This window comes from Schistocerca gregaria, chromosome 7, assembly GCF_023897955.1.
Source record: "Schistocerca gregaria isolate iqSchGreg1 chromosome 7, iqSchGreg1.2, whole genome shotgun sequence".
In the NCBI taxonomy this organism is placed as follows: Eukaryota; Metazoa; Arthropoda; class Insecta; order Orthoptera; family Acrididae; genus Schistocerca; species Schistocerca gregaria.
In genome coordinates this window covers 568109510-568129848 of record NC_064926.1, presented here as the reverse complement: position 1 = coordinate 568129848, position 20339 = coordinate 568109510, and positions in this window count along the sequence as shown.

The following is a 20339-nucleotide window of genomic DNA, read 5'->3' as shown; positions in this document are numbered from 1 at the left end:
TTAGTATTGGTGTCAATGCGAGTTCATCTACCAAACTTACACGACACATGAACTTCTGAGGTCTTACCTTTTTCGCTTGTGTCGACACCTTTCTGTTTAAAGCGTCGTCGAGCTCCAGGATGACGTCACGGCGCGCCACGATTTTGCTCCACTGCAGAGGAAGGTCGTAGGCACCTTTCGGCCAAATTTCAAACTTATGCTTCGCAATGGGAGATAATTATGGGGTTCCTAAAAGTGACCTGTACATCTGTGAACGGCACTTTCATTTAATGCAGGTTTCTATTGTGTTTTTCATTCCGAAGACTGATTTGATGCTGCTCTCCATGCTGCTCTGTCCTACGCTAGCCTTTCATCTCCGAGTAACTACTGCAACCTACTTGCATACTTCTGAATCTGCTTATTGTATTCATGTCTTGGTCTCCCTCTACAATCTTTAACCCGACCACATTCGTCCAACAGTGATCTGGCGATCCCTTGATTTCTGAGAACGTGTCCTAACAATCGCTCCCTTGCTTTAGTCAAGTTGTGCCACAAATTTCTTGTTTCCCCATTTCTATTCAGCTCCTACTCATTACTTACGTGATCTACCCATCTAATTTTCAGCATTCTTCTGTAACACCACATATTAATAGCATATATTCTCTTCTTGTCCAAACTATTTATCATCCATATTTCACTTCCTCTCTGGCTACACTACAGAGAAATTCCTTCATAAGAATCTTTCCATTGCTTAACTCAGTAATCGATGTTAGCAAATTTCTCTTCATCAGAAACGCTTTTCTTGTCATTGCAAGTCTATATTTTTGTATTCTTTCTAATTCGGCCATCGCCAGTTATTTTGCTGCCCAAATAGCAAAAACCATCTACTACGGTAAGTGTCTCGCTTCCGAAACTAATTCCATCGGCCTCGTCTGATTTAATTCGACTACATTCCATTATCCTTGTTTTTCATTTGCTGATGTTCATCTTCTGATCTCCTTTCTCGACACTGTCCGTTCCATTCAACTGCTTTTCCAAGTCCTTTGCGAACCTCAAGTTTCTTGTTTCTTCTCCATTAACTTTAATTCATATTCCAAATTTTCTTTGGTTTCCTTTACTGCTTCTCTACCTCGACGTAGAAAGTGACTAACATTGGTAATAGGCTATAACCCTGTCTCCATTCTCGACCTCTGCTTCCCTTTCATACCCCTTGACTCTCCCGGTTGCCATCTCGCTTCTGAACAAATTGTAAATAGCTCTGCGCTCAATAAATTTCACTCTTCCCACGCTCAGAGTTTCACAGAAAGTATTCCAGTCACTATTGTCAAAAGTTTTCTACCTTTTAAAATGAGTCGTAGGAGCAGTATTGCGTTGCGTGTTCCTGCATTTCTCCGAAAACCACACTAATATTCTTCTATCATTTTTTCCATTCTTCTGTAAAGAATTCATGTTAGTATTTGACTACCATGAGTTTTTAAACTGAAAGATGATAATTTTAGCACCTGTCAGCAATTGCTCTCTTTGGAACTGGAAAAGAAATGAAAAGGTACTGAATAGAACTGGGGAAACAAGAAATTTGTGCCACAACTTGACTAAAGCAAGGGAGCGATTGTTAGGACACATTCGGAGACATCAAGGGATGACCAGTCTACTATTGGACGAATGTGTGTCTTCTTGAAGACTGAGGGTACTACGCCCGTCTCATAGATTTTGCACACGAGCTGGAAGAATGATGTCGTGGCTGTCTCTCTCAAGGCTATCAGTAGTTCTAACGGAATGTCGTCTCTTCCCGTGCCCTTGTTTCAACACTGGTCTTTCAGTGCTCTGTCAAACTCTTCTCGCAGTTCCGTATCACCCATTTCATCTTTTTATATGTTCTCTTCGACTTCAATAACATTGCCATCAAGTTTATCTTCTTTGGATACACCTCCATATTTTCTTTCTACCATTTAGCTTTCCCTTCTTTGCTTTGCTGTTTTTCCGTCTGAGCTCTTGATATTCATGCACCGGCTTCTTTTTTCTCCAAAGGCGTCTTTAATTTCGCTGTAGGTGTTATCTTTCCGGCAATGTAATCTAGACATTCCTGCGTCGCCATTTTCCACTCTCTATCAGTCTCATTTCTTAGACGTTTGGATTACCTTTTATCTGCTTCATTTACTGCATTTTTATATTTTCTCCTTTCGTTTGGTAAATTCAATACCTTCTGTATTACTCAAACATTTGTACTAAGCCTTGTCTTTTTAGCTATTTGATCCTCTGCTGTCTTCATTTTTTCATCTCTTAAAGCCACCCACTTCTTCTTCCACTGCATTTCTTTCCACTGCTCTAGTCAACCGCTGTCTACTGCTCCCTCTGACGCTCTCAACAACCTCTGCCTCTTTCAGCTTATCAAAACTGTACGTCCTTAATTCGTACCTTTTTGTAATTTCTTCAGCTTTAATCCATATTTCATAACCAATAAATTGTGGTCAGAGTACACATCTGCCCCTGGATATGCCTTACAATTTTAAAATTGGTTTCGAAATTTCTATGTTACCATTATATAACAAGTCTAAAACCTCTCACTGTCTCCAGGTTTGTTCTTTCACGATTCTTAAACTATTGTAAGCGACGATTACATTATGCTCTGTGCAAAATTCTACAAGGCGACTTCCTGTTTCATTCTTTTCTTTCAGTCCATATACACTTACTACTTTTCCTTCTCTTCGTTTTCTTCCTATCAAATTCCAGTCCCCATCAGTATTAAATTTTCGTCTCCCTTTATTACCTGAATAATTTCTTTTATTTCATCGTACATTTCTTCTATTTCTTTTATAGGGAGTAATGATCCAGCACACCATTGCAAGATAATGAGAAATTTATAATTGAGAGAGGAGGTAGATAGGTAGACTCCGTACCATGAAAACCATTCAAACCAGTCCTGAAGTTAGTTTTTATACGGATAAACTGGGGAATCGATCAAGACACTTATGTTAGTGGAAAATTTTATTTATTGTTAATTTTTATAGGCCTCTGGATACAGCAATGGGACGAGTACAAACAAACAAAGCTGCCTACCTTTTGAAAGTATCAGTCTATCCTTGGTAAAACAAAAATTTCATTGACATAGTTAATAACTCATAATTAATTGCAGTGGCCTGTTAGGTTAACAGACATGATTTGATAAAGCGAAGTAAACACCTATCCACACAGACACACACACACACACACACACACACACACACACACACACACTAGCTGAACAGATGCAGTAAAAGTCCAGATGTTGAAATGAATTCCACAAGCAGTCATAATCACAGTATGGTATAGGCATGGTGGACGTTTTATGGAGGTGTTAATGGTAATGGTTGTTTGGATGTAAATCTACTATCTCCGTTTTTCTGATGGCCTTGTGTCGCTAGCCTGTAGACCTATTACCGTTAACAATTAATGCAAGAACATAATTGAGTAACGTCGAAAGTCGACCTGAAAAACATTTATAGTAGTATATAATTAACAAGTGGAGCATAAAATAGTAAGAACCTAATACTGAAGTCATCCAAGCAGTTGACCAAAAATAAACGCAAAGCAAAAGAAATGTTCTGAAGTGTACAAACGGGGTGAGTGCTCTTGGCTAAGTCCTTAGCGTTCGCGGTTCCAAACATTCGATGTGACTGAAAAGATAAGTTTATACAAGCATTATGTTTACAGTTTAACCTAATGTCAGGAACACGTGTGCCTCAAAGCGTAAACCATTCAAAAACAGACAGCTCTTCCGCCAACAGTGGACTGATGGATGTTGGCAATAGGACATGGAGACAGGAAAGCGAATGATTTATTCAGGGAGCAAACTGAAGTCGATGACGTAATTGTAACTGAAAGGAAATGGAACTATGCGAGGAATGTAGTCAGGCGATAGGGTGGCTGAAGAACCAAAGAACGTCTGTACTGGAATCCAAGAAGTGAGACAAAAACGATGAGCTAGCCCAACGTGGGTTGTCGACGTTAGAGACAATGTAGGACCAACATGGATAAATATACTTTCAGTCAGTAGTGTATGGAAAAAAATAAGAGAAGGGGTTTAGCCAGGAGCGGATGTTAATTGCATAGTGATGATGGGAATATTAACATTCTTGTGTCAATAATTTAAAGCCGCCTGGTGTAAACGACTTCGACATATTGCAGTCGTGGGAGAACTGCAATGCACTTGTGTCAGCCAATGTACTATAGTCACGATTTCCGTCTGCTAAGAGTAGGTTGTTCTGTGGTTGCGTAGTGCACAGCATGTCTCTACCGAGTACTTTGAACATGTAGCCACGCCGGGCAAACATAGCTCTTGGCATCGAGACTGAATTCGGTAGGGCTGCGTCGACGGACAGACAAAGTACTCTTCTTTTCACCAAGGGTTGTGAATCACTTCTCCCTGCTGCACACTTTTAATGCATCGTCATTTGTGTTGTGACACTGAAACAGCCATTTTGAAGATACATCATCCACGATTGTTAGTGAGACGATTGTTTGCCCTCCCTGCACTGGCAAAATTATATGTTTTTGATTGGTTGGTTGGTTCATTTGGGGGAGGGTACCAAACAGCGAGGACACAGGTCCCAAGAGATTAGGAACGGATGGGGACGGAAGTCGGTCGTGCGCTTACAAAGAAACCATCCCGGCATTTGCCTGAAGCGATTTTGGGAACTCACGGAAAACCTAAGCCGGATGCGGGTTTGAACCGTCGTCCTCCCGAACGCGAGTTCTGTGTGCTGGCCTGTGCGCCATCTCCCTCACTGTTATTTGATTTTTCACTTTTGTTTACTGGAGGTTCTTAGCAATTGTGTCCCATGTAATCAATGTTAGCTCTTTGTTCGATTTGCCTATTTGTTAGACTACATGGGGATCAATATCTATTCTCCATTGGTTCATCCAAGCGTAATCGTGGCTATCTCATTACTTTCCCTCTGCTATTATAAGGATTAATTATGAACATGAGGTTACATTTCTGTCTTTTGTAAATGTGTCGTTCTGTATACCCAGATAGTCCATTAGACAACATCAGCATGCGTTATTAATGAGCTTTTGTGTCCACTTTCTGAATAGCAACTGAGTTTAAATTCACCCTCTCATGAATTCTTTTCCTCATGAAGTTATTTTCCAGTCGTTCGATGGTCGTTCAGACACTTCCTCATTCAGCTTTGCTCATTGAGGCACCACGTGCAAGTGCAACGTACTTGAAATATTACTTTAATTGCCACCAGAAGTGGCAAAATTTCTTAAACTCTCTTCAGCAGTAACATTTTCTGGTGTTATATGCAATTTTCTGCAAACTAAAGTGAATGCAAGTTGCAGTAAAGACATGTTCTGCAGCAAGGAATACACTGATCAGCCAGATCATTATAGCCACCGACCTACTATCGATGTAAACCCATTCAGGCGTACCAGAGTCACCTGGTGAAGAATGACCAGTAGTCAGACAAACGTGCGGTGCGTGCACTATCAATGAGCGTACTACGCATGTGTACAAAGAGGAGGGTGCGTGATCTATCTGAGTCTGACCGAGAGCAGATTCTGATGGCCCAGAGCCTCAGCGTGAGCATTTTTGAAACTGTACGACTTGTCATGTGTTCGAAGAGAGCTGTGGTGAGTGTCTTCAACACGCGGCGAAACCAAGGCGAAACCTCGTCCAGAGGTCGTGGGGTTGGGTGGCCACCTGTCATTGAAGATGTCGAACGTCATAGGCTGGGCAGACTGGGAAAACAGGACAGGCGGCGAAATGTGGTGAAACTAACATCAGACTTTTATGCTGGCAGAGTAAAGGTGTGTCTGAACACACAGGGCTGGGTCAATGTTAACACCAGGACATCGGCAACTAATGATTCATATTGGCTGAAATGGGTACGTGGCAATCGGCACCAGACGTTAGCGCATTGGCAGATAGCTGTACGATCTGACGAATCCCAATACCTTCATCATCATGACGATGGGAGGGCGCGAATCCGTCGTCTTCGGTACTTCGGGATTGGGACAAGTTGGCAGCGGCTCCATTATGCTCTATGAATCCATGGGTCCAGAGGGGCTCGTGCAAGGCACCATGACGGCCAAGAGGGATTGTGCACTGGTTACAAGCCACGTACACCCGTTCGTGACGATCATGTTTCTCGACTGCAACGGCATTTTTCATCAACATAATGCGCCCTGTCGTAGGACCAGAAGCGTGATTGGATGGTTCGATAAACACAGTGGTGAGTTCCATTTGATATGCTGGTCCTCCAACTCGCCAGATCGTAATCGGATCGAACACATCTGGCATCTGATTGAACGTGACTTCAGAGCTCATTGCCCCCACCCTCCCTCCCCAGTATATATGGGAATTTGGCGATTTTTGCGTCGAGATGTGGTGCCAGCTCTCTCCATCTACGTACCAATGCTTCATTGCTTCGATGCCACGACGCGTCGCCGCTGTTATCTGTGCCAGTGGTGGACAAACAGGCTGTTTGGTAGATGGTCATAACTTTCTGGCTGATCAGTGTACTGTGATACTTTGTTTCCAGATGAGTCATTCTCCATCCAGTCGGTGTTAGAAAGTACAGTGGTCACTTCCATCGGCATAGCACGTGTAACATATTCAACGAGTTATACATTAATGCTAATTGTTTGTAGTAGCGCAGCCGAAGATTTTGACTACAATTTATCGTAATTCCACATAACTGCCACTTTATTATTCCGTTGCCCTTTGAAAGTTGGTTCACTTCCAAAAATTTCACTAAAAGTAATCATATCGAGTTGTTGTTCGTTCTTGGACCAAATTACATGGAAAGAAAGATGGTTTCAGGGAATCAAAACCTGAGACGCAATATGCTATGTACTCACAAGTTAACTTTAGAAGGTAGGCCCGTTTTTAAATGTGTGACTATATATTGAAATACATTTTAATGGAAGCATCAAAAGCCCGTGAAATAATTAATAAAGGGATCCCAAGCTAATTTCTGTACGCTGAAATTCGCTCAATTTTTATTCAACCAATGAATTATGAATCTCTGGAAGACGTGTACTCGAACTACATAATGCATGTGGAGGCACTGGACACTTCGTACTCTAACGTCATTATTACCACATTACAGAAAAAGTAGAAAGGAGTCTGCCGGCCGCTGTGGCCGGATGGTTCTACGTGCTTCAGTCTGGAACCTCGCTGCTTCTACAGTCACAGGTTCGAATCCTGCCTCGGGCATGGATGTATGTGATGTCCTTAGTTAGGATTACGTAGTTCTAAGTCTAGGGGACTGATGACCTCAAATGTTAGTGCTTAGAGCCATTTTTTGAAAGGAGTCTACTGGGGCACATTTGTACGTGGCACCCGAATATGACAAACTATATATGTGTCTGACAGAGATTATAATGCAGATCGCCGACTGCGCGTGGCCACAGAGCCAAAGATATGGCTTCTGCCCTGAGATTGTAGTGTTGGAGTGAGAGATCACTTGGCGCACAGATGTAGGTAGCTGTCTGTGAGTGAAAGAGGATGGAGGAGGCAGTTATTGTGGTGTTAGATTAATATAGGTAGTGTTAGATTAATGTAGGTATGTCAATATTGTTGAACATGGAAGCAGAAGTCTTCATGCTAACCAAGATAAAGATCTTAAATAATTATGATCGTTGTTTTGACAATGCGATGGTATAGATGAGTTGGCAGGTAATTTGTAACTGTTGAGTAACCCCAGAATGTGTATAAAGTGATTTGATGAAAAGTCTAGTTAGATAATTCACTTTTGTAATGCTTCTAAGATTTGTTAACAGAGTTATCTGTAATTTAATGATTAGCGTTTATGCTGGATTAGTGAGGTTAAATAATACTTGCTGTAAAAATGTCATTATTTGTGGGTTAATTATTAAATATGATATATTCCTTTTTCTACCAATGTAACTTCAGTTGTCAAATGTTTTGGGAAGACAAACATAACTTGCAATATAATTTCGCTAAAGTAAAACTCAGTGTTAGTTATTCACCATAATTAGTACTGCCTCTTTGTCCAGGTCATATGTTCTTCAAAGAAATTAGATTTTCTTAAATGTGCTCGTTTACCATTCAAATTAATTTCATGTGCGTTTCAAGTATTATGGCCACCACTGCACACTGCTGAGCCTGTAGATAGCATTCATATTTTTTTTTTATGAGAGACCAGACTACATCACGTTCCATCGTTGCTGCTTTAGAAAGACACATTTATTTATTTGTTATGTGCACAGGAACCAAAGTTATCATTTTTTAACAGGGTCGGAGCATGCAGTGCCTAAGGGGCTGTTTGTATTTTGCAGTGACTGTATTTCTTTATTGGTATTGTCAGTTGCATTGCCCAATCAGTCTGTGTAAAGTTATGTAAGGTGTCAGCTTTAAGGAATATTAATTTCGCACCTTACAAGACATTTTATACATCATAACAAGTAGATGAATATGTCACCCGACATACTTCAGCGATAACGAGCAGATTTTCCTATCAAATGTACAGTATGTAATGCAAAGGGATGACACTCCATTTGACAGTAATAACACACCGAACCCAAATGCTGCATGTTAATAAGCAACATGGTGAAAAAAACTGCTGGAATAAACGTTTTAGTCTGGGGGCAAACGCGAGTTGCGCTGTCATGGCCCACGTACAACATAATGCTTCAAAAAGGGGTTGGTGACCTGCGGCGAGAGGGACAACAAAAGCGCTGGGTGACACATCGAGGGGAGCGGGTAGTGGTACACTGCTGCTTGTGACAGAGAAATTCTACAGAATTCTTGGGGGAATTTGCATGTGCATACAAACAGACCAGCGATGCAGTTGATCACGTAAAATGGCTGTGGTGCACTCGTGATGTATGCGTGTAACTTTTAGGCATCAGGATTGGGCACAAAATGTCCAACTGGCTGGAATAAGAAGGAGAAAAAAAGGGGTGATATTTCGATGCAGAGTAAAGGTGGGCTCTTTGGGACTGGCAGGGGTAGTTTCCATAAGATGAATGAAACGCTCCCATTGGTCTGAAAAAGCCGTGACGTGAAGCACAAAACGACACAGGTGGGGGACAGTTTCCTAAGAAAGAAACGAGAACGAAACTTTGGGGACTCTCCTCTGAACCAGCGTCAAGTGTATAACAAGGCGCATTATGCTTTGTATGACGCAAAAAGAGGAATTTTGTGTGAATACTGCGTTCACTTTGGTTGACATTCAGCTAGGAATTAGCTGAAGAGTCGTTGATCTCTGACAGTGGAGAAACGAAACAGCCACGTAGTTAATTGTTCTTGCGGTAACCGAGATGACATTGAAGTATACATGCAGCACCATATATGCACGTGTATATCGTCATATTTTACGGACTAGGGATGAGTGCATGTTTTCTCGCCCAGCGAGAAACATGGAACAGGACAAAAATTAGGAAATTTGTGGTAAGGTCTTATAGAACCAAACTGCTTACGTCATCGAGCCCTATGCTTACGCACTACTTAATCTAACTTAAACTATCTTACACCAATGACAACACACACAACCATGCCCGAGGGAGGACTCAACCCTCCTAGGGGGGAAGCCGTGCAGATTGTGACAAGATGCCTCAGACCATGTTTCTACCCCGCACAGCAAACATAGGACAGTTTCAGCTGATAAAAATCAGTAAAAATGTTGATTAGCTTTTTATGAGATTATCAGATGGCGAGAGCAGCCATGCAGCCGACAGCAGGTCACAGCTAGAAGGTAAATGCCAGCTTTCATCCACCGTGAACTCGGGCAAACTTGAGTAATCATTTGCTCATCTTGTCACAAAAACTAATCATGCTCCATAGACTTGATTGTTATCCTAAATAGTACCGAACTTAGAATCTGAATAGGATGATTTGTAGTAATATTGGTCAACTTCACTGTGTATAAGTAAGAAAAATCTTGTAGAGAACCTTCTATTTAAATTTTATATTCTTGTGTTCAGTGTTATTTCTGCTAAACTGTATGTAATGCATTATATTGACAGATGTCCTAAAAATGTCATGTCACAATCTATGTAAACTCGTGTGCTTCTTTAACGACAATATAGAAATAAACCAATTTCACAGCTAAACAGCAATGCGCTCTGTCCTAGAATAAGGATCCACCCCGAGCCCCAGTCACTGGTTATAGTGACCCTACCGCAAGCGCAGGGTGTTTCTGCTGATGTCTGACTGACGTGAAGAGGGGTGGAGTGTCAGAGTTTGCTAACACTAACACATACTAAGCACACTGTGGTGTGCGTACTGTAAGACCTTCGGTACGCACACCCTGAGATTATTTGACTTGTCGCTCTAACGAAGTAGGCGAGTCAGCAATATGTCTCGTGGTCTAATCGTGGCGTGTTTATCTTCTGCCTTTAGGTCAGACGATAGAAATGCCACCTGCACGCTTAGAGTAGCAAATTGACGGTGACCAACTCTAATCAGAAATTGATTAATTTTCACACACATTTATTAAAATAATAAAAAACACATATATTACGTAACTTGATTCTGGATGCTGTTTGCAATTGACAATCTGAAGTTCCTTTGGTCTTGGTAAGTTAATCTTATTCTCACACATCTCTGATACTTGACAAAGTGTCTATACATTTCTCTTCATGGCTATGTACAGGAATATGATAATCTTATTAGGCGCAGACTGAAACTTGACTATAGACTGGTACAGACAAATGCAGACTAATGCCGACTGACTAATCGGAGATCTGTACACTCGTTATAATACCTCGTGCTTTCATGTATCACTGCACGAGTGTGATCCGCGAGGAGAAAATGTTCTACGTTAGCAGCAATCTCATTGGCTGCGTTACATATTAATACAAGGATCGGCGGAAGCAGAATTCGGTCCGTCTCTATGGCAGCGCCATCTCGTAGTGCGGAGACGGACGAGGGCTGCGCCTGCGCTGTTGTGCTTAGCGGGGCGCGCTCTAGTGGGGAAGTTGTGTACGCGCTGACTACGCGGAACTATGTACACAACACACACCACTTGCAGTTACAACATGCTAGCCGGCCGCAATGACCGTGCGGTTCTAGGCACTACAGTCAGGAGTTAGGTTTAATTAGTTCTAAGCTGTAGGTGACTGATGAGCTCAGAAGTTAAGTCACATAGTGTTCAGAGCCAGTTTTTGAACAACATGCTACACGGTAATTCGTGTTTAGTACTCATTCCACAGTTGAGACATTCGTTCAGAGTAATCGTAAACATTTCTTTGTAAAAGAAAGTTACAAAGTATTCTATTATAAAATTCAGTGAGTGCACTATTCACTGAGATGTAATAAAACATCCCAGAGAATCGTGGAGGAAAAGTCTATTGACGTGTACACAGAAGTGGGAACAGTACAATTGTATGATAAATCAGTTAGCAATGTCGTAAATTGCAATTGGCTAGCGTATAGAGCGTGGCGAGAAATAGTGCAGAGGCTGGGTTAAGCTTTGGGGATGTGCGCCATTGTTGTTCGGCATTTTTACGGCTGTAGTGCATAGGGTTTTGTATCTTGGAATTAAATGGTTCAAATGGCTCTGAGCACTATGCGACTTAACTTCTGAGGTCATCAGTCGCCTAGAACTTAGAACTAATTAAACCTAACTAACCTAAGGACATCACGCACATCCATGCCCGAGGCAGGATTCGAACCTGCGACCGTAGCGGTCGCTCGGCTCCAGACTGCAGCGCCCAGAACCGCACGGCCACTCCGGCCGGCTTGGAATTAAATAACAGTGAAACATTTAGGTCAGTACACGGAAACACGTAATGGTGGTGACAATAACAAATAAAAATGATTAATTGCTTCTATTAAATTCCATCTTTCCATTAAGCGTATTGCTTCATAATGCTTCATTTTTATACTCAAACAGGAAATTGGTAGTGGTTAAACTGCGCCGTAAACACTTTCTTCTTTGAACGTCTCAGATCCTTTTTGGACTTTCCTGTGATTAGTTTTGTGTTAGATCGGAACGATCCTGGATAAAACATTTGTGTCATCAGATATGACAGATCTATCATCACAAATTGCAAACAATGACAAACGGTCAAATATTTATAACAGTTAGTACAACTACAGCTTATTTTAATACATTACTATTAACAATATATTTGGCAGGAACGGCCGTGTTATATTAAAGTACGGATGAGAAAAATGCTGATGAATAGTAAGTGAAAGAAATCCGTCAACTACGTAATAATTCTTTGGTCATTTACTAACGGCTATTAGAATCTATGTTGACTGAAACTTTAATAGGCCTATGAAGAAATGTAGTTCAGTTTCTACTCTTAAGTGATTCAATATTTTAGCGAGAAATATTAAGTAGTGGAGAATTTTCTTCTAATTTTGTGTATAGTGATTACTTGATTGTTATAACAACTGTAAGCACATATATTATATAATTCGCAGAAATCAGTTAAATGCACCTCTACTCAATAGAGAGTACATTTAAATATTGCAGAATACTTCGGAATTTTGCTACACGTGCAGAATTAGTAAGGTAAGCCACATCAAGAGTGATTGCGGAAATGCCTTCCTTGAACGGTGTGCGACGGTCAGGTACTTCTGTTTCCTCATGGTCTGCCGTGTTGTAGTTAATTAATGAGAGGTCATGAACTGCTGAAGCGGCTGTGCTGTTGTGTTTACTTGGACGTTAGGCAGAATACTGGATAGTCCAGGAACAGCTGATTCAGTTGCCGATCTTCACGCTTATCCTACTTAAGCTCACTGTATTATCTCTTGGCAAGTCATTAATTTGCACAACGCCATAAACTACGAAGCAGCCCTTCTAGCGTGAATTGTGATAGCACACAACGCTGTATGCACTATGCAACGAGAATTTATAAAACGTGGAAAAGCTACTGTAGTGGGCTTTCGTTACGCTGGATAATTCTGGCTACATGCAGATCTCACCACAGTAGTTCACGTCAACAAAAACGGTAGCCTAGAATTTTCTGAAAATTGCTGTATCGTCTGCAGGTCATAATATGACATCTTCTGCAAACTTAGCTGCAAATAGTTCATTTTTTGTTGATTATAAGTTCACGACAAGCTTCTATCGGCGTACGTGGTATTATCAAGTGTTCCTGTTGACTTTTCATTTATACAGGGCAGCATTTTATTCTATGTAATAGCACTATGAGATTTTACTTCATACTACCTGAGTATCCAGCATTGCTCAGGTACTGGAACCTGGTACGTAGGGAAAGGCACAACTGGGTTAAGATTATGGACGGGGCCGTAATCAGTTACCGTTGGTTGCTCAGTTTTTCATTTAAATCACATACACTTTATTTGGAAACAATTGCAAATAAAAATTGACAAAAAAGAATAATTATCAAAATTTGACTGTTAAGACACAATGTCCAATTTAAAAAATTCTTAAGCACTCACAGCTGAAGGCGTTATTGACCAGAAATTCAAATTATTTGTCAGCTGAAGGCCCCTATAGTAATAACTCAAAAAACATTTTGACGGCTGAAGGCCTGGATAGCAAATTTTTTGAGAAGCAATTAAACTTCTTCGAGAGATACTAAAATATTTTAAACAACAGTCATCAACATTTCAGTGTTAAGATATTTGTCTAATTAAAATTTCTTAAGACAATTTACACTCACAGTTGAAGTCTTTATTAACAAAAAATTCAATCAGTAATAATTGAAAATCAAAATATTAAAAAAAACAATCATCACAATCTGACCAAATCAAGGGAAAAGTGGGCCTCAGACCTCAGACAGTGCTCCAAGGATCGACCTGGGAAAGTCGCTCAACTTCGTAATGATGAGACAGGCAGCCAAGGGTTGTATTCACTTAACCAGATGGCAACTCAAACTAGTGACAGTATAAACACTGACAAACACTCTTACAAAATCTACCTAAAATCTGATAACGAATACTACGATGGAATAACCCAGGCAAGGTGGAACTGGCAGACAGCACTGCGTCTTCAGAACCCGGTGTTTAGAACATCCAGAAGCAGAAGGAACCCCTACGACCAAAGTAGTCCTAACAAAGGAAATATCCGAACCACACTCTAGGAGGCTGTCGAACTACACGCCTTACCGGACAGCAGCGGCAAGGCAAGGAAAGGTAGTTTGCCGTAAAAATACGCTAACCTCCAGGGCAGGTAACTGTGGCGTTGGCGGCCACTAGGCTGCAAAATACCGCTGGTTGAAATTCACCAGTACTAACACAAGAAATTCAGTGATTAATAATAAGAAGTGGAGGATGGCTAATTAATTTCGCCAATTCCAAACACTGCACTCGTTGCTCTTCGTCTCAGCGACCCTGCGAGCAGCAATGCGCAAACGAACGGCGTGACCTAAAAACAGTGGAGGCGTCAGTATTGGGTTAATGTTGACTCAACTCAAACGCGCTGGGTCCAGTGGCCCCACAGGTAGAGCCCCTCAGTTCGGCAGCGGCCGCGCGCCGCCAGCGGTCCCGCCGTGTCGGACCTCACTGCTGCGCCGCCCCAAACTGAACTCCCTGACAAACCGACCCAGACAACACTTGAAGTCAGTCCAAGGATAGTACCACCATTGTAGGTATCGATAACCGCTGCTGCTGCCACTCGCGCACAGGCACTGCTAGCAAACGAAGTGGCGCCAGTAAACACAAGAAGAAAACGAGACACCATTATACCTACTACACAATGCCAACCATCCTACGGCACCAATCTGAACCGCAACACGGCTCAGGTACGTAGTTTTTTATCTTGTGTTACTCCTTTTCCTTCTTCTCTTCTGCATCCATCTCGTCATTCACCCAATCTTTTTTCATATCCTCTTCCTCTATCCACTTCCTCCTCACCCTTATTCTGTCAGCCTGTTCCTTCCCTCTCCACCTCCACCCCCTAATTCCATTTCATCCTCCCCCTCTCGTTGCCCATTTTCTCCTTCCCCTCTCCATATCCACCTTCTCCTCCCCCTATCCTGGTCCATTTCTTACTTCCTGTCTTCATGTTTATGTCATCTTCCATCTCTCTGTCCATCTCTTCCCTCTCTCTCTATCCATCTCTTTCTCCCCTTTTCTGTAAGTTTCCTCCTACCCCTCTCCTGCCTAGCTCTTCTTCCGTTTCTGTCCATCTCCTTCTCTTTATTTTATCAGTCCACATGCTCCTCTCCCCTCTTTCTGTCCATTTCCCTCTCCCTTCACTCTGTCCATTCCTCTCGCCCTATTTGTGTCCATCTCCTCCTCTCACCTCGCTGATCATCTCCTCCCCCATCCTCTCTACACGTTATCACATTCAGCTTCTAATGGTTGTTACGACTACAGTATTCCTTTCCAGATTATATCTGCTAAGTGCAACAAATTTGGTCTAAATCTTTCCAAGGGCTTAGCAAGAACTTTTTAGCTAAAGCTTTGCCCACATACACACATGTCATATACATTTCACGTAATTTAACACATTTCACATGTATCTGTAGACGTATTTCACCTGCTCTCTAGCGTATTTCTAACTGTACTCTCATTTTCGTGCACCTCAATGACATGACGTTGTACCACGTGATCTATGTGTCATAGAACGATATATTTTTGGAGTTACACTCAGCGGCACATGTGGATACCGTCTATGAAATGCGTTACCAAAAGAGATGGTATTAAAAAAGTAATAAATTAAAACGTCACGATATTGCTGCTGTTTTTCACTCATCTCTGTAGTTCATTCCATCTCTCCTGAACGATTTGTGGTACAATGATATATTTTTGTAAGTACTTTCAATGGTACATGTCTGTACTCTCTGAGATACGTGTTACGAATAGAGTGAGTAGCAACGGAGAAATAAATTTGAATCTTTGATAATGCGGCAGTTGTGTACACATCTAAGTCTTTATGACGTCATACTTCCTGAACGATGTCTCATTGAAAGTGAGCTTTCAGTGGTGTTTGTGGCTACTGACAGCAAAATCTGTACCGAATATAGTTAGTAGTAAAGAAATAATATACACTACTGGCCGTCAAAATAACTACACCAAGAAGAAAAGCAGATGATAAACGGATATTCATTGGACAAATATATTATACTAGAACTGACATCTGATTACATTTTCACGCAGTTTGGGTGCATAGGTCCTGAGAAATCACTACCCATAACAATCACCTATGGCCGTAATAACGGCCTTGATACCCCTGCGCATTAAGTCAAACAGAGCTTGGATGGCGTGTACAGGTACAGCTCCTCATGCAGCTTCAACACGATACCATAGTTCATCAAGAGTAGTGACTGGCGTATTGTGACGAGCCAGTTGCTCAGCCACCATTGACCAAACGTTTTCAATTGGTGAGAGATGTGGAGAATGTGCTGGCCAGGGCAGCAGTCGAACATTTCTGTATCCAGAAAGACCCGTACAGGACCTGAAACATGCTGTCGTGCATTATCCTCCTGAAAAGTAGGGTTTCGCAGGGATCGAATGAAGGGTTGAGCCACGGGTCGTAACACATATGAAATATAACGTCCACTGTTCAAAGTGCCGTCAATGCGAACAAGAGGTGACCGAGACGTGTAACCAATGCCACCCCATAACATCACGCCGGGTCATACGCCAGTATGGCGGTGACGAATACACGCATCCAATGTGCATTCACCGCGATGTCGCCAAACAAGGATGCGACCATCATGATGCCATAAACGGAACTTGGATTCAGCCGAAAAAATGACGGTTTGCCATTCGTGCACCCAGGTTCGTCGTTGAATATACCATTGCAGACGCTCCTGTCTGTGATGCAGCGTCAAGGATAACCACAGCCATGGTCTCCGAGCTGATAGCCCATCTGCTGCAAATGTAGTCGAACTGTTCGTGCAGATGGTTGTTGTCTTGCAAACGTCCCCGTTGAGACGTGGCTGCACGATCCGTTACAGTCATGCGGATAAGATGCCTGTCATTTCGACTGCTAGTGATACGAGGCCGTTGGGATCCAGCACGGCTTTCCGTATTATCCTCCTGAAACCACCGATAGAATATTCTGCTAACAGTCATTGGATCGCGACCAACGCGAGCAGCAATGTCTCGATACGATAAACCGCAATCGTGATAGGCTACGATCCGACCTTTATCAAAGTCGGAAACGTGATGGTACGCATTTCTCCTCCTTACACGAGGCATCACAACAACGTTTCACCAGGCAACGCCGGTCAACTGCTGACTGTGTATGAGAAATCGGTTGGAAACTTTCCTCATGTCAGCACGTTGTAAGTCATCTTCGTAGTGTAACAATTTTAATGGCCAGTAGTGTATTAGAACCCCATGTTTCACGCAGCAGTTTTACTTCACGAACAGTGCATCATTATGTGAGGTTCGTCATGGGGAAGAAGTTTCATAAAGGTTTGAAATTATGCGTTAAGTTTGTTGTAAGTCTCTAAGTTCTTTCATTCTCAAATACTGGATGAGTAAAGTATGAGTATTCTCACAGTGAGGGTACACCATGTTTTCTCACCCCCCCCCCCCCCGTCACCCCTTCCTTTTCATAGCTAGGCGGTCTTTACTTTCACAGCTACGATTATCGAGACAGTAACTGGTATGTGTGCTAAGTTCGGATGAAATAGGTCCGATGGTTTAGGAGAAGATGTGATACATATATATACGTTTTTAATATATGTACATTATACTCAAGTCAAGATGGATAGACGTCCACAAATCATCTTTCAACTTATATCTTTTCTGCACACCCTTGTTAACGTAGGTCAGGTATTTATTTACTACAGAAAAATAACAAGGAAATTTCGTGCTACTTTTTGACAGTTGTAAACTGACAGATCGTTACAATTATGCTTTACGTTTACAAGTTATTATGTCTTGGGTAGACAGTCGTCTTTGCCTCAGGTATTGTGCGTTATGTAAATGGGCGACCTTACTGTTTATTGTCTTTGTTTATTGTGTGTAGCACTTTTCTTTTACTATTATGGCAACAAAATTTTTAAGGTAACTTTTATGTTTGAGGTCTGTCTGTTCCTTTAGGATGTCGCCCGCATATCTCTTTGTATGTGCATAAATTTCCAGTTCTTCCACAATGTTCATGGTTTGACCACCTTTTAGTATGTTATATAGAATTTTCATGGAATTTATAATTATGTTCACGTTGGTTTATATTGTTTTAAGTATAGATGTATACTTGGTCTCAAAACTAAAGCCCAACCGATGTACATACCTTATGTATATTACCTACAAAGCTGCCATCAGAAAAAGTGAAGTCCCTATCTTTTATGATTCAGATGTGTTCAAAATTTCTTGCAATGATTGCAAAAGATTTTAGATCACACAAACTAGACGAAGTTTTAGTATCAGAATAAATGCTGACACGAGAGATTGTGAAAAGAACCAAAGGTTTTACCTACACTTAAAAAATAAAAATGAAAAGGCGAATATAATTGTAAACGGTATGAAAATTCTACGTAGGATACCGAAAGGTGATCAAACCATAAACATTTTACAAGAGTTGGAAATTTGTGCACTCTCAGGTATCCGAATGACATCCTAAATGAACCCATGGACCACAGACATAAAAAATTTTCTGGGAAACTTTAGTAACATAGTAGAAAAAGGAAAAGTATACACACGATTAACAATAAAACAATAAACAACATTAAGGTATCACGTCAACATAATAAAGAATATTTTTGACAAAAAACATTTGAACTATCTGAGATATAATCTGCATGTAAACATAAAGCATCGTTGGACCGATCTGTCATTTTACAACTGTCGTAAAGTAAAACGAAATTTCACTATTATTGCTGTGTAGAAAGTAAAAATGTGACCTATGTTAACAACATAGAACATAAAACAATCTACGTTCCAAGATAATTTATGGATGTAACTCAAACCAGAGGTAAGTATAATATAAAATCTCGTAGTACTGCTACACAGACGTAGAATGAAACGATTTATGCATGTAATGTCAATACGAACATTTGATAATGGCACATATGCCGAAACAAGCTTGTCGTGAAGTTACCTAACCAACAAGATATAAACAATTTACAGCTAATTTTGTTAAAGATATAAAGAAGATTACTGTAGCAATTGCGAAATCGTGTTATGATATTCCCTACCAGGTTGGACACTGTGCTATTCCGGTCCATATGTGAATGCATTTGTGATTTAAAAATGACGCAGCTATTCTGGCATTATTTAAGAAAGGCTTAAGAGGAATTATAAGTGAAATAGACACCTTACTTATCATCTTATCATAGAATATGGTTTACATACAAACAATGACAAGACCATGGCAATAAAGCTTAGAAGGATAGAGAACACCGATTTTCTGAACTATAACCAAAATGGAGGAAAGATGAGTGGTTGGAGACTGATACCTGAAATGTATAGCTACCCAAGGATATCAAAGCAAGGCCGATACTGCCGTACTTTTGACAAGGAAGAACGGCCTTCATCAACAACATACCTCTAGCACCTATGGAGTACGGCATTCTATGCAGATGTAACGCGAAGTACAGGAAATTGGTACAAATTAGGTTGACAGATCGGAATGCACAGATCGATATGAGAGAAAGATAAGGAGACATGAAACTTCCTGACAGAATAAACTGTGTGCCGGACCGAGTCTAGAACTCAGGACCTTTGCCTTTCGCGGGCAGGTGCTCTAACGGGCCCAAGCACGACTCAACGCCCCGTCCTCACAGCTTTACTTCTGCCAGTACCTCGTGTCCTACCTTCCGAACTTCACAGAAGCTCTCCTGCAATGCTGAAGAACTAGCTCTCCTGGAGAGCACTTGCCCGCGAAGGGCAATGGTCCCGAGTTCGAGACTCGGTCCGGCACACAGTTTTAATCTGCTAGGAAGTTTCACGTCAGTGCACACTCTGTTGCAGAGTGAAAATTTCATTTTGGAAACATCCCCCAGGCTGTCGTAAGCCATGTCTCCACAATATTCTTTCTTCCAGGAATGTTAGTTCTGCAGCATCGCATGAGATCTTCTGTGAAGTTTGGAAGGTAGGAGACGAGGTACTGACGTGAGTCGTGCTTAGGCAGCTCAGAACACTTTCCCGCGAAAGGCAAAGATCCTGAGTTCGAGTCTTCGTCCGATACATCAGCGCACACTCGGCTGCAGAGTGAAAATTTCATTCTAAAGAGACATGTTCCAACGTACCACGTAGCGGCTATGTAAATAAAGGAACGAGCCATAGGAGGCAACACTTTTGTGAATTCTGTGGGCAGACGCTGAATATGTAACAGGTAGTATGGTGGATGTCGTGTACTGTAGATATTCCGACAGGATAATCTATGTCTAGTAAATCTGGGACCTGAATAAAAATGTGATTATAACACATTTTGTGCAGTAAATACTCCAGAAATGGAATTTAACCAATCCCTCCGCAACAAAATTGTGTGCAATACAATGCTGTACAGATTACTATCTGCTAACGATTAAAT